Below are 12,053 nucleotides of genomic sequence, written 5' to 3'. Positions count from 1 at the left end.
CCCACAAAACCGCTAAAAGTGACATCATCTTTTGTGGGCAAAGCGTACTCGGCAGCAGGTCAGGCCGCCGCGTGTCTGCACACTATGTCAATCGTGCAGGCATACCAGGCTGATCTGCTGCGAGACCTGGGTGAGAGCCACGAGATCGGAGTTGATACCATCAACGGAATCTACAGCTGATCTCGCTCTCCGTGCCACCAAGGAGACGGCCCGATGCGTCGGCCATTCTATGGCAGCCCTGGTGGCCACGGAGAGGCAATTGTGGCTCAATCTTACGGAGATCAAGGAACGTGATAAAAGCATTTTGCTTGATGCGCCGCTGTCTCCGGGAGGCCTGTTCGGTGACGCTGTCACCACTGTTACCGGCAGGTTCCTGGAGGCAAAGAAACAGGCGGTGGCGCTCAAGCAGTTCCTTCCCCGTAAGCCCCTGGTCTCGTATGCTGCTGGGCGGGAGCAAAACACCCCGAGTACGAGCTCCTCCCATAGGGCGCAGCAAAAAGTGAGTGTTGCCACTCGTACACCCCCTCAGAAAGGGTCGTCGGGTGCGCGGCGCTCACAGGCGCAGCCTTCTAAGCCCAGGGCTGATCTGAGGACAGTCATTGTGGCGAGGAAGGCTGCGTCTGTCAGTCAGGGCAATGTACATTCCAGGGCGGTTGAATGTGGAAGCAGACGTCCTGTCGAGGCAGGGCCCGAGGCCCAGGGAGTGGAGGCTTCACACCGAGGTGGTGGAGCTCCTTTGGGAGAAGTTCGGCAGGGCTCAAGTGGACCTGTTCGCCACTCACGAGAATTCGCATTGTCGTCTGTGGTTCTCCCTGTCGCCCCCAGCTCCTCTCGGACTGGACGTGATGGTACAGGAGTGGCCGAGGCTGCCCCTGTACGCTTTTCCCCCGATTGCTCTGCTTCCGGGAGTTCTAGAGAGAGTGCGTTGGGACGGGGCCCGTCTTCTGCTAGTAGCCCCGTTCTGACCGGGCCGGGTATGGTTCTCGGACCTAGTGTCTCTCCTCGATGGCTCTCCCCTGGAGATTCCGATCAGGAGGGACCTTCTCTCTCAGGCGGGCGGAGTCTTCGTACACCCCCGCTCGGAGTTGTGGAAACTGTGGGCTTGGCCTCTGAGGGGGCCCAGCTCATAAGTTCCGGTCTCTCAACCGAGGTTGTTGAGACCATTCTACACTCCAGAGCTCCCTCTACGAGGAAACTTTACTTTCTAAAGTGGAGACTCTTCACCTTATGGTGTCGAGATCGCTTGCGGGATCCAGTTAACTGCCCTGCGAGCATGGTGCTGGAGTTCCTGCAGGAGAGATTCCCCGCCTATGACGTTCCGTCTCTCTATTGGACTGATGACATACGAGCTTCACGACGCAATCACGCAGGGGCGTTCCCAAAGCGGTGACACAGCGTCTCGTTCTCTATTCAGGGAACTAAGGTTACAGTCGTAACCGAGACGTTTTTTTTAACCACAGTGTTCGGTTGGGTTCTGATGGCTAGTCACATCATTTTTTTGTTATTCTATTCTTAGGTGATGGGGACAGAAAAAAATGCTAATTTTTTATTTTACTTAAAAGACTTGAAAAACCTTACTTAAACTTAAAACTTTACTTTAAAAAACCTTGTACACATTCCTAGTGTATAGTATAATATAAAATAAATATATATATAAATATTTACACTGGCAGCTCAAAGCTGTACAGCAGCATTTAAGCATGAAATTTAATGAATAAATGTAAAAATAAAACACTACATAGACTTCACTATAAAATATACATTGATTCTTATTAAAGCTACTGTATTAATGTTTTTCAGTCAAGAACAGAGAGTGCTTTTCTATGTCTTTTGTAGTTTTATTACAGTTTTTCTCAAATGCTAAAACACAAAAGCCAATCCTCTAAACCAAATGACCAGGGGCCTCATTTATAAAACTTTGCGTAGGATTTGCGTCAGAATTGGCGTACGGATGAAACATAGGACGTGCGTACGCACAGAAATATTCGGATTTATAAAACCGTGCGCACGCACATCCTACGCAGTTTTCCCTTAATAAATCACAATCAATTCTAAATGTAGCGCAGCTTTTGCGGCTTCATGTCACGCCCATAGTTGCCCATAAATAGTCCGTGAAACGCCCACAAGTTAATATTCATAGGTTGCGAAATCATGGCAAACACAGAGAGGAAATAAAAAAAAACGTAACTTCACTCAATGTGAGGTAGAAGTTATCGTTGGCGAGGTTGAAAAGAGAAGAAAAGTCTTGTTTGGAGGGCACAGTGTGGGCATTACTAATGCCAAAAAGACACTTGAGTGGCAAAAGGTTGCAGACGCCGTAAATGCTGTAGCCTCACAACCTCGGACTATCGCCGAAATAAAAAAGAAATGGTCGGACATCAAAGTCGAGGCAAAAAAGCGTCTAGCGCTCCATCGCCAGAGTGTGTCCTCATTTGCCAGCAAGTCTTCTTGCTGTCTGAAGATGCGTTCACTCCGAATCCTTCCATTCGCCACATCTTCTAGAGCACAAGATCAGCCATTGTGCGTCATTACGCATTGAGATGGGCATTTTATTTCCATCCATTTAATTGAATCTGACAAGCTACAGATGTCGGTTATAATCTACGTGGAAATGGGAAATAGTTCCGTGCAAATGTAATGTCTTGCAGCTTTCTGAATGATTGAGACATACGTCATTTTATCAAAAATAAAACTTAAGGCATATGCATGAATACCATGAACGTAGCTGATGAAGAAATTTTACTATGAAAACAACTTTCCCCAGTGGACAATTAATACATCTATCTATTTATCTATATATCTCCCTAATTATCTATCTATCTAATTGCATCTATCTGCTCCGCCAGACGGACACTTGACGAGAATATCAGTTTTGTACATTAGCTATTTCGTTGTTTACCATATTTATGAGGATGAATTGCAATGCATAACATGCATTATTGCGGAACATATTTCACTTTTCTCTTTGCAAATATTTGTTAATTTGCATTTCTGTTGTAATTTTCGTTTGATTTTGTTTTTTACACTGCAGATCGATCAAACGGGTGTTCGTGTAGGCTGTTCATTGTAAGACTTGCTTTGTGAAGTCTTCAAGTTATTTATGACAGGCATAGCCATTTCTTTTACACAACGGTCTACAGTTTCACACTCTTTCACGTGTTTCTTCCATCTGCCGACGGTGTCGCCATTTCTCATTTCACCCGTTTTTGTGCGTACGCCTGGGTCAGAGCTTGCGTGAAGGACCGCACATTTTCCCGTCAAGTTTGCTTTTTATAAATACCAATTATTGCGTAGAGAGCGGCGTACGCCTTCTTTTGTGCGTACGCAACGTTTATAAATGAGGCCCCAGTTGTCTAAACACATTTACTAAATCTAGCCATCATTTTCCAATATCATAAACACATTTCACATGAAGACACAATTCACAAAACACAATCCTCCGTTCTCATAAATCTTAACACATTTTTCCTTGCTAAAACACAAGTTGCAAAAGAACTCTGCTCATATTCTCAAATGAAAGCTCATGTGATGCAAAATGCTTGCCACAGTCAGCAATATTTGAACACAATGAACACTGAAGCAGGACTAAGAGTCCGTCCAAACCTGAGTAGGTTCACCGTGGCCACCATTATCAGGGCATTCAGACAACACAACCGGTATTGTACTCTATTGCTTCCTTTGTCACAATACAATTTTACAAGCCTGTGAAAGTAGTCTATTGGTTTCAAATCAGTTGTTACTGTATTGTAAAACATGTCAATTGACAACACGTTTCTTTCTTTAGAGTTGAAAGAATGCCACATAGAGGTGGGAGGGTTGCCATATTTACAGCGGCACAAGAAACCCTCATTGTGGATATGGTTCGTGAGAACAACCTCATCAGACTCCGGGAGATCAGAGACAAAGTCATTGCCGATAATGTCAACTTTGAGAGTACCTGAGTACCTCTTCCTGGATGAGGCTGGCTTCAACCTGCAGAAACGAAGGCAAAGAGGCTGTAACATCATTGGCCAAAGAGCCATCACTGAGGTTCCTGGCCAACGGGGGTTAATAGTACTCTTTGTGCGGCCATGGGTTTGGAGGGGCTTGTCCACCGGCATGCTGTCCTTGGATCTTACATTACCCAACGTCTCCTCACCTTCCTAGAGGAGCTAAAAGACATCCTCCTGGACCGCCAACAACACCATCCTGGGCCCATACATCACATTTTGTGATCATTTGGGACAATGTACGCTTCCACAGAACAAACCAAATCAAAGAGTGGTTCAACACCAACAGTAACCACTTTTTAAACGTCTGTCTGCCACCCTACTCCCCTTTCCTGAACCCTATAGAGGAGTTCTTCTCATTGTGGAGATGGAAGGTTTATGACAGACAACCATACACTAGAGAGAACCTCCTAAGGGCAATGGAGCTGGCCTGTGTTGACATCCCAGTGGAGGCCTTCCAAGGATGGATTCGCCATTCCAGGGCGTTTTTCCCGCGGTGCCTGGCAAGAGACAATTTAGCCTGCGATGTGGATGAGGTGATGTGGCCCGATGCAGCTCAGCAACATGATGCCGCACAGTGATTGTGGTGTGTGTGTGGTGTGAATAAAGAAAATAAAAAAACTTCACACCCTGATCATGTTTTCAAGAGTACTGTTGTGTGCAATAGATTCTGTTTTTGCATTGAGTTGTGTTACAGTAGTGTACATGCAGAATTTACTATAGATTTATACTCTTCATATGAAACTGCAGAGATCTAAGAAGATCCATTACAGTAAAGTTTCTAAAAATATGCATTGGCAGTTATGAAACAAAGAACCTTCTCACAAATTGAGCATTGTGTTTTCAATTGTTTTGCTGTAGTGTGTAATGATGTGTATAGTGTTTACATTTTTGAAAGCTTTGAGCTGCTCTTTTGGTGTGAAAGTTTGAGTTTTGAAGTGAGAAGGTGTGGTTGTGTTTATGTAGCTTTAGAAAAGGGTGTTGTGTTTAGACATTGGGGAATATGGAGGAAACGTTTGTGAAATGTGTTTTAGCATTTGAGAAAAACTGTAACATTAAAGTCTCCATAGTAGGAAATTATATAGAAGTCAATGGCTACCATCAGCTGTCTGTGTTCAACAGAAGAAATGAATACAGGTTTGGAACAACATTAGAGTGAGTAAATAATGACAGAATTTTAGAGGTGAACTGTCCCTTTAAAGGGGTGGTAAAACACATTGTTTTGAAGGCTTGATTGTGTTTGTGGGGTGCACTGTAACATGTGTTAATGCTTCGTTTAAAAAAAAAAAATCATTATTTTTCATATATTTGACATTTATTCTACACTGCTCTGTCCCTCCTTGTAAAACGGTCTGATGCTTTCCGGGTTGTATGAAGCCAGTCCCTCAAAAATACGCAATGGGCTCAGATTGGTTAGCTGGTCCAGTGTGTTGTGATTCGCTAACCGCAGTGTATGTTTGTCGGAAACGTCACGCCCCTTACCTTACCGGTAGACTTTGCTTTTGTCAGTATTAGAAACGATGCCGTCAATAAAACCACACCAATCTGAGCCCGAATCAGACCCAGAACATTTTAATGAAGATAATCGAGCAGAACCTGTTCAGTCCTAATGAGTAAAGACTGCGGATCTATAGTGATCGCTACTGAATGGCACTGTTACTTTTGTATTTTTAGAACGATTATAGCCAAATATCTGTCGCAAGAACTAACCCAAAACACTAAACACTGGCTTTACTATAGTAGTCAAATCACACACAGAACCATGTTTAGCATGCCTGTAGATAAATAATACATAAAAGCTCTAATCAAAGAATAATTTACACTAATGCCAAGTTCGCTGTTGAGATTTTAACGTTAGTGTTTGTAACGTTAGGTGTTCGTCGGATAACGTTAAGTATGAATAAGCATTTAACAGACTGGTTTGCAGAACAGTGTTGTCATCTGTTTACTTCCTTGCTACAACCTATTGCAGGAAAAATAAATCAGACTTACAGGTTGTGGCCCGTAAACAGCTTCTGTTTGTAAATCCAGCTTTCAGGTCAAGCCGTTGTGCATATCCTGCATTGAACTCGCGAACATTGTGAAAGTTTTCCTCCGTGAAATGTGCTGCGGGAGGGAGCCCCGCGCGCGTCGTGCATTCACACACTGGCAGTGTTTGTCTTATGCAGCTGACGTTGTGCAAATCGGGTGTTGAACTCGCGAACATTGTGAAAGTTTTCCTCCGTGAAAAACTGCTGCGGGAGGGAGCCCCGCGCGCGTCGTGCATTCACACACTGGCAGTGTTTGTCTTATGCAGCTGACGTTGTGCAAATCCGGTGTTGAACTCGCGAACATTGTGTCTCATACACACGTGCATATAACATGCTGTATGTTAAACGCTCTGCAACGCACCCCTGTCCCTATGAAGGCTGAACAAAGCAAGTACCCCAGACCTGCAATCCGGATGAAAATAACAGCGTTTCCTCGGCATCGCGGCAACAACACTCCAGCCTAACTATACCATAACAGCGCCGCGATACAAAATGGCCTCACCCCCCCCTATTTAATATTCTCGGAGGAGGGGTTTATGTAAATATTGAGCCTGGTGATGTCACCAACCCTGGAGGAATGTCTGTAGTCGCCTACTGGCCGTTTGCTGTAGTTCTTAGAAATGGATTTCTTTAAAAGCAAATATCTCCCTTTGCTTTAAACTTTGAACGTTGTAACTTTGCAGATGTTGTTTATGCTAAAGCAGCAACATTACACGCTAGCTTAAGTTAGAATGGTGAAATCGTGGTTTACCACCCCTTTAAGGACAGCGTGTTCACTACTGCACTGCTGTCAATTTAAGACGTGCATCTAATATACAGACACACACGAATTTGCTTTCACTTTGCACATAACCGACTGTGTTTATGTTAACCTTGTGTGTATTTGACAGTATTAGCACAGTAAGATTACTTAGTCCAGTAATCACGTGTTTGACAGGCGTTTAGTGTGCGTGCTCTGCGCGTTAAAACGGTGTATAAGCACGCAAATAACCGGCAAGGCTTTAAAACGCATGCAAATAATGAACTTTCGTGATTGTGAATAACTATAGTGTTCTGTGAGTATAACTTTCTGACACCAGCATTGCAAGCGTGTCTAGCATTGTGTATAGTGATTGGATATTTGCTCATATCAGCGCGTAGACTCACAGGCACACTGTAAAAACAAAATAAAAAAAACAACGCAATTCACAAGCACGTATTGAACCGTGAATGCTGTACCGAACGGTTCAATATTATAATGAGAATTATGGCATCCCTAAAGCATTTGTGCAAAACTGCGGGAAAACTGCAGAAAAAGTGTGGGTGTTGAACCCTCTCACCGGGAAAAGTGTGCATGTTAAAACACCCACATCCCCCACGGGTGTGACGCCCTGCTTGAGAGTGTAACGTGCCATTGAGCCAATGGAGGCCTTTCAGAGCCATCAGATTTCAACTAAAATATCTTCATTTCTGTTCCGAAGATGAACGGAGGTCTGACGGGTGTCGAACGACATGAGGGTAAGTAATTAATGACAGAATTTTCATTTTTGGGTGAATTAACCCTTTAATAATGAATTAATCATGATGTGCCCCCTCAAGTAAAGTCATGACATAGTCATACATTAAAAAGCCATTAATTGATGTTAGTGTATGGTAAGTTAACCGTGAGATAGTAATGCTGTGCCCCCTGAAGTAAAGTCATGACACAATGATGGTCATAACATACCCCATACCCCCTGAAGTAAAGTCATGACACAATGATGGTCATAACAATTCATTCATTACAAAATGAATAAACATTTTGAATGAATAAACATATACACTAAGAATCCTTTTTCCTTTACATCCTTGGTACAAAAAAAAAAGATAAAAAGTATTTGTAGGCTAGTTCTTTTATTTATATTTATATAATTAAACATATATGGATTTAAAAGAAAGCCCAAACCTACCTGTAAAGACACACATAAGGCATGTTTACATGTAAAACAGGGCGCATCCACCGGCTAATGCTAATCGAAGCATACAAGTTACATTTAAACAATTAAAAGATACAGTTAATTAAAGTACACACCTCCAGAAATATCCCAATACAACAATCATGTCTTAAATTATTATTTCGGGTAACCAAAGCAGTCGACATATATTATTTGATGAAAATGCCAGCAATACCGAAGGAACACAACTAACGCGCTAGGAGCACTGAGAGCGGTGTAATGAGTATCCCACCAGAAACAAACCCTACATACTGTAGTTCCGGGAAGAAAACTAGCTGTGACTAAACGTAGCCTAATTGAACTATAAAAATCTAAAAACGGTTTATATCAAATTAAAATGATTAGTGATAGTTATTAGTTTATTTTCCACGTTTGATTAGACAAATGTGTGTAATTAATGGCTCACAAAAATGGCTAAAAATCACAAAGCTGCAGATGGCAGATTATAATAAGCTATTACAGTTTAAATTATGACAGTATTAAATCACATGTTTAATTCAAAGTCAGAGTACTTCTTATTTATTCTTAAGGAGCCTGTTTGATTTAGTTTAACCATGCATGTTAATTCACGAGTTCACACTTACATATAATTTATGGAGAGTAATTTAACTGCGTATTTGGCGTGCTGTCCGGGGGGAGGGCTTCGAGCTCGGAATTTGGCCCGATCCCAGAGTACCCCCCGTATATGTAAGTGGCTGATAAAATAAAAGTGTGGAGAAGGGGTGGTGGAGGGATGCTAGAAAACTGTCAATGAATGGAGGTAAGACTGCTGTGTGTATATATACCTCTTACTGTTGATTAGCTGAGTGCTCTCCACCTGTGTCAATTATCTGAACGTGCTCCTCCCGAACTATGTTTATAAAACATTATTTCACGAGTTCACACTTACATATAATTTATGGAGAGTAATTTAACTGCGTATTTGGCGTGCTGTCCGGGGGGAGGGCTTCGAGCTCGGAATTTGGCCCGAACCCAGAGTACCCCCCAAAAATGTTAAAGCATAGGACAGCCGCCTGGCTAAATACCCCCCCAAAAAAACTGAGCTTGACGGGCTGGCATTTGAGAAGGGCCTGGTTGCTTGACCGGTAGGCCCCTGAGGGCGGTTGTGGCGCATCGTGCCGGGGAATTGCCTGCAAGAGAAAACGGGAAAAGAGAAACATGGGAGAGGCAACAATATTAAAAACATTATTAAACACTTCCTTGCTGCGTGGAAACTTCCCACTCTGCATGGAAACATCGACTCTTCGTACTGCATGGAAACTTTCCGCTCTTTCGTACTGCGTGGAAACTTTCCACTCTTTCGTACTGCGAGGAACTTCCTCTCTTTCGTACTGCGTGGAAACTTTCCACTCTTTCAGACTGCGAGGAACTTCCTCTCTTTCATACTGCGAGGAACTTCCTCTCTTTCGTACTGCGTGGAAACTTTCCACTCTTTCATACTGCGAGGAACTTCCTCTCTTTCGTACTGCGTGGAAACTTTCCACTCTTTCATACTGCGAGGAACTTCCTCTCTTTCATACTGTGAGGAACTTCCTCTCTTTCGTACTGCGTGGAGACTTTCCACTCTTTCATACTGCGTGGAAACTTTCCACTCTTTCATACTGCGTGGAAACTTTCCACTCTTTCATACTGCGAGGAACTTCCTCTCTTTCATACTGCGTGGAAACTTTCCACTCTTTCATACTGCGAGGAACTTCCTCTCTTTCGTACTGCGAGGAACTTCCTCTCTTTCATACTGCGAGGAACTTCCTCTCTTTCATACTGCGTGGAAACTTTCCACTCTTTCATACTGCGTGGAAACTTTCCACTCTTTCATACTGCGAGGAACTTCCTCTCTTTCATACTGCGTGGAAACTTTCCACTCTTTCATACTGCGAGGAACTTCCTCTCTTTCATACTGCGTGGAAACTTTCCACTCTTTCATACTGCGAGGAACTTCCTCTCTTTCGTACTGCGAGGAACTTCCTCTCTTTCATACTGCGAGGAACTTCCTCTCTTTCATACTGCGTGGAAACTTTCCACTCTTTCATACTGCGTGGAAACTTTCCACTCTTTCATACTGCGAGGAACTTCCTCTCTTTCATACTGCGTGGAAACTTTCCACTCTTTCATACTGCGAGGAACTTCCTCTCTTTCATACTGCGTGGAAACTTTCCACTCTTTCATACTGCGAGGAACTTCCTCTCTTTCATACTGCGTGGAAACTTTCCACTCTTTCATACTGCGAGGAACTTCCTCTCTTTCATACTGCGTGGAAACTTTCCACTCTTTCATACTGCGTGGAAACTTTCCACTCTTTCATACTGCGTGGAAACTTTCCACTCTTTCATACTGCGAGGAACTTCCTCTCTTTCATACTGCGTGGAAACTTTCCACTCTTTCGTACTGCGAGGAACTTCCTCTCTTTCGTACTGCGTGGAAACTTTCCACTCTTTCATACTGCGAGGAACTTCCTCTCTTTCATACTGCGAGGAACTTCCTCTCTTTCATACTGCGAGGAACTTCCTCTCTTACGTACTGCGTGGAACTTCCACGCTTTCGTATGGCGTGGAAATGTTCCACTCTTTCAAGCTGTGAGGAACTTCCCCCTGTGCTGCGTCCATGGAAACTTTCCATTTCTTACTGGAGCCTGAGAACATAAGAAGGAAAAGATGAGTGTTTGATTGGGATATTCTCACTGTGTACTAGTCAATAAGGGTTTGGTGGGCTTTTTTGATGTGGAATCGATTGGTCCTGATATAGCTTTGGAAAGTGTCAGAAGACCATCTCCCGAGAGCTTGGATCTGCTGTTGGGAGAGGCCTTTTTGAGCTGCTGAGGTTGCTACCCCAATACGGAAGGAGTGGCTTGAAAAGTTCTTTGCTGAGCCCCTGATAGTTGGAGAACGGATTTGAGGTGTTTCTTTGAGGATACCAGCGTTATAGGTTGTCTGGTGTCGGGACGGGTGGGCTGGGATCTTTGAATCCCTTTGATCAGAGAGGGATTGGTGAATTGTTTATTTCGGGGGAGGAATCGCCGTACATCAATTGTGGAAAACTGGATGCAGCTCAAGTAACCTTTGATGTATTAAGGTAGAAAATAAATTAGGTGATTGAAAGGAGAGAAAAGAGAAGTGAAATGCTTTAAACATCTCCAGGCCGTCATGTAGGATTGAGGTTTCTGGGAAAGAACATCACTGCTTTGGCAGTGGAGAAAATTAGCCAGAGGAACTGAACTCCTGGGAAAGCAGAGGGAACATCACTGCTGTAGTAGTGGAGAAAATTAGCCGGAGAAACTGAGCTCCTGTGAGAGCAGAGAAAATGGCACTGCTGTAGTAGGAGAAAATTAGCCAGAGAAACGAAGCTCCTGTGGGAGCCAAGGGAACAGCACTGCTGTGGCAGTGGAGAAAATTAGCCAGAGAAACTGAACCCCTGTGGGAGCAGAGGGAACAGCACTGCTGTAGTAGGAGAAAATTAGCCGGAGAAACTGAACTCCTGTGGGAGCCGAGGGAACAGCACTGCTGTAGTAGGAGAAAATTAGCCAGAGAAACGAAGCTCCTGTGGGAGCCGAGGGAACAGCACTGCTGTATTAGGAGAAAATTAGCCGGAGAAACTGGACTCCTGTGGGAGCAGAGGGAACAGCACTGCTGTATTAGGAGAAAATTAGCCGGAGAAACTGGACTCCTGTGGGAGCAGAGGGAACAGCACTGCTGTAGTGGGAGAAAATTAGCCGGAGAAACTCAGCTCCTGTGGGAGCCGAGGGAACAGCACTGCTGTAGTGGGAGAAAATTAGCTAGAGAAACGAAGCTCCTGTGGGAGCCAAGGGAACAGCACTGCTGTGGCAGTGGAGAAAATTAGCCAGGGAAACTGAACTCCTGTGGGAGCCGAGGGAACAGCCCTGCTGTAGTAGGAGAAAATTAGCCAGAGAAACTGAACTCCTGTGGGAGCAGAGGGAACAGCACTGCTGTAGTGGGAGAAAATTAGCCAGAGAAACTGAACTCCTGTGGGAGCCGAGGGAACAGCACTGCTGTAGTAGGAGAAAATTAGCCAGAGAAACGAAGCTCCTGTGGGAGCAGAGGGAACAG

This window comes from Gobio gobio (assembly GCF_949357685.1).
Source record: "Gobio gobio genome assembly, chromosome: 24".
NCBI classification, from domain to species: Eukaryota; Metazoa; Chordata; class Actinopteri; order Cypriniformes; family Gobionidae; genus Gobio; species Gobio gobio.
The sequence above is the reverse complement of the archived record's forward strand: the minus strand, read 5'-3'. Positions refer to the sequence as shown.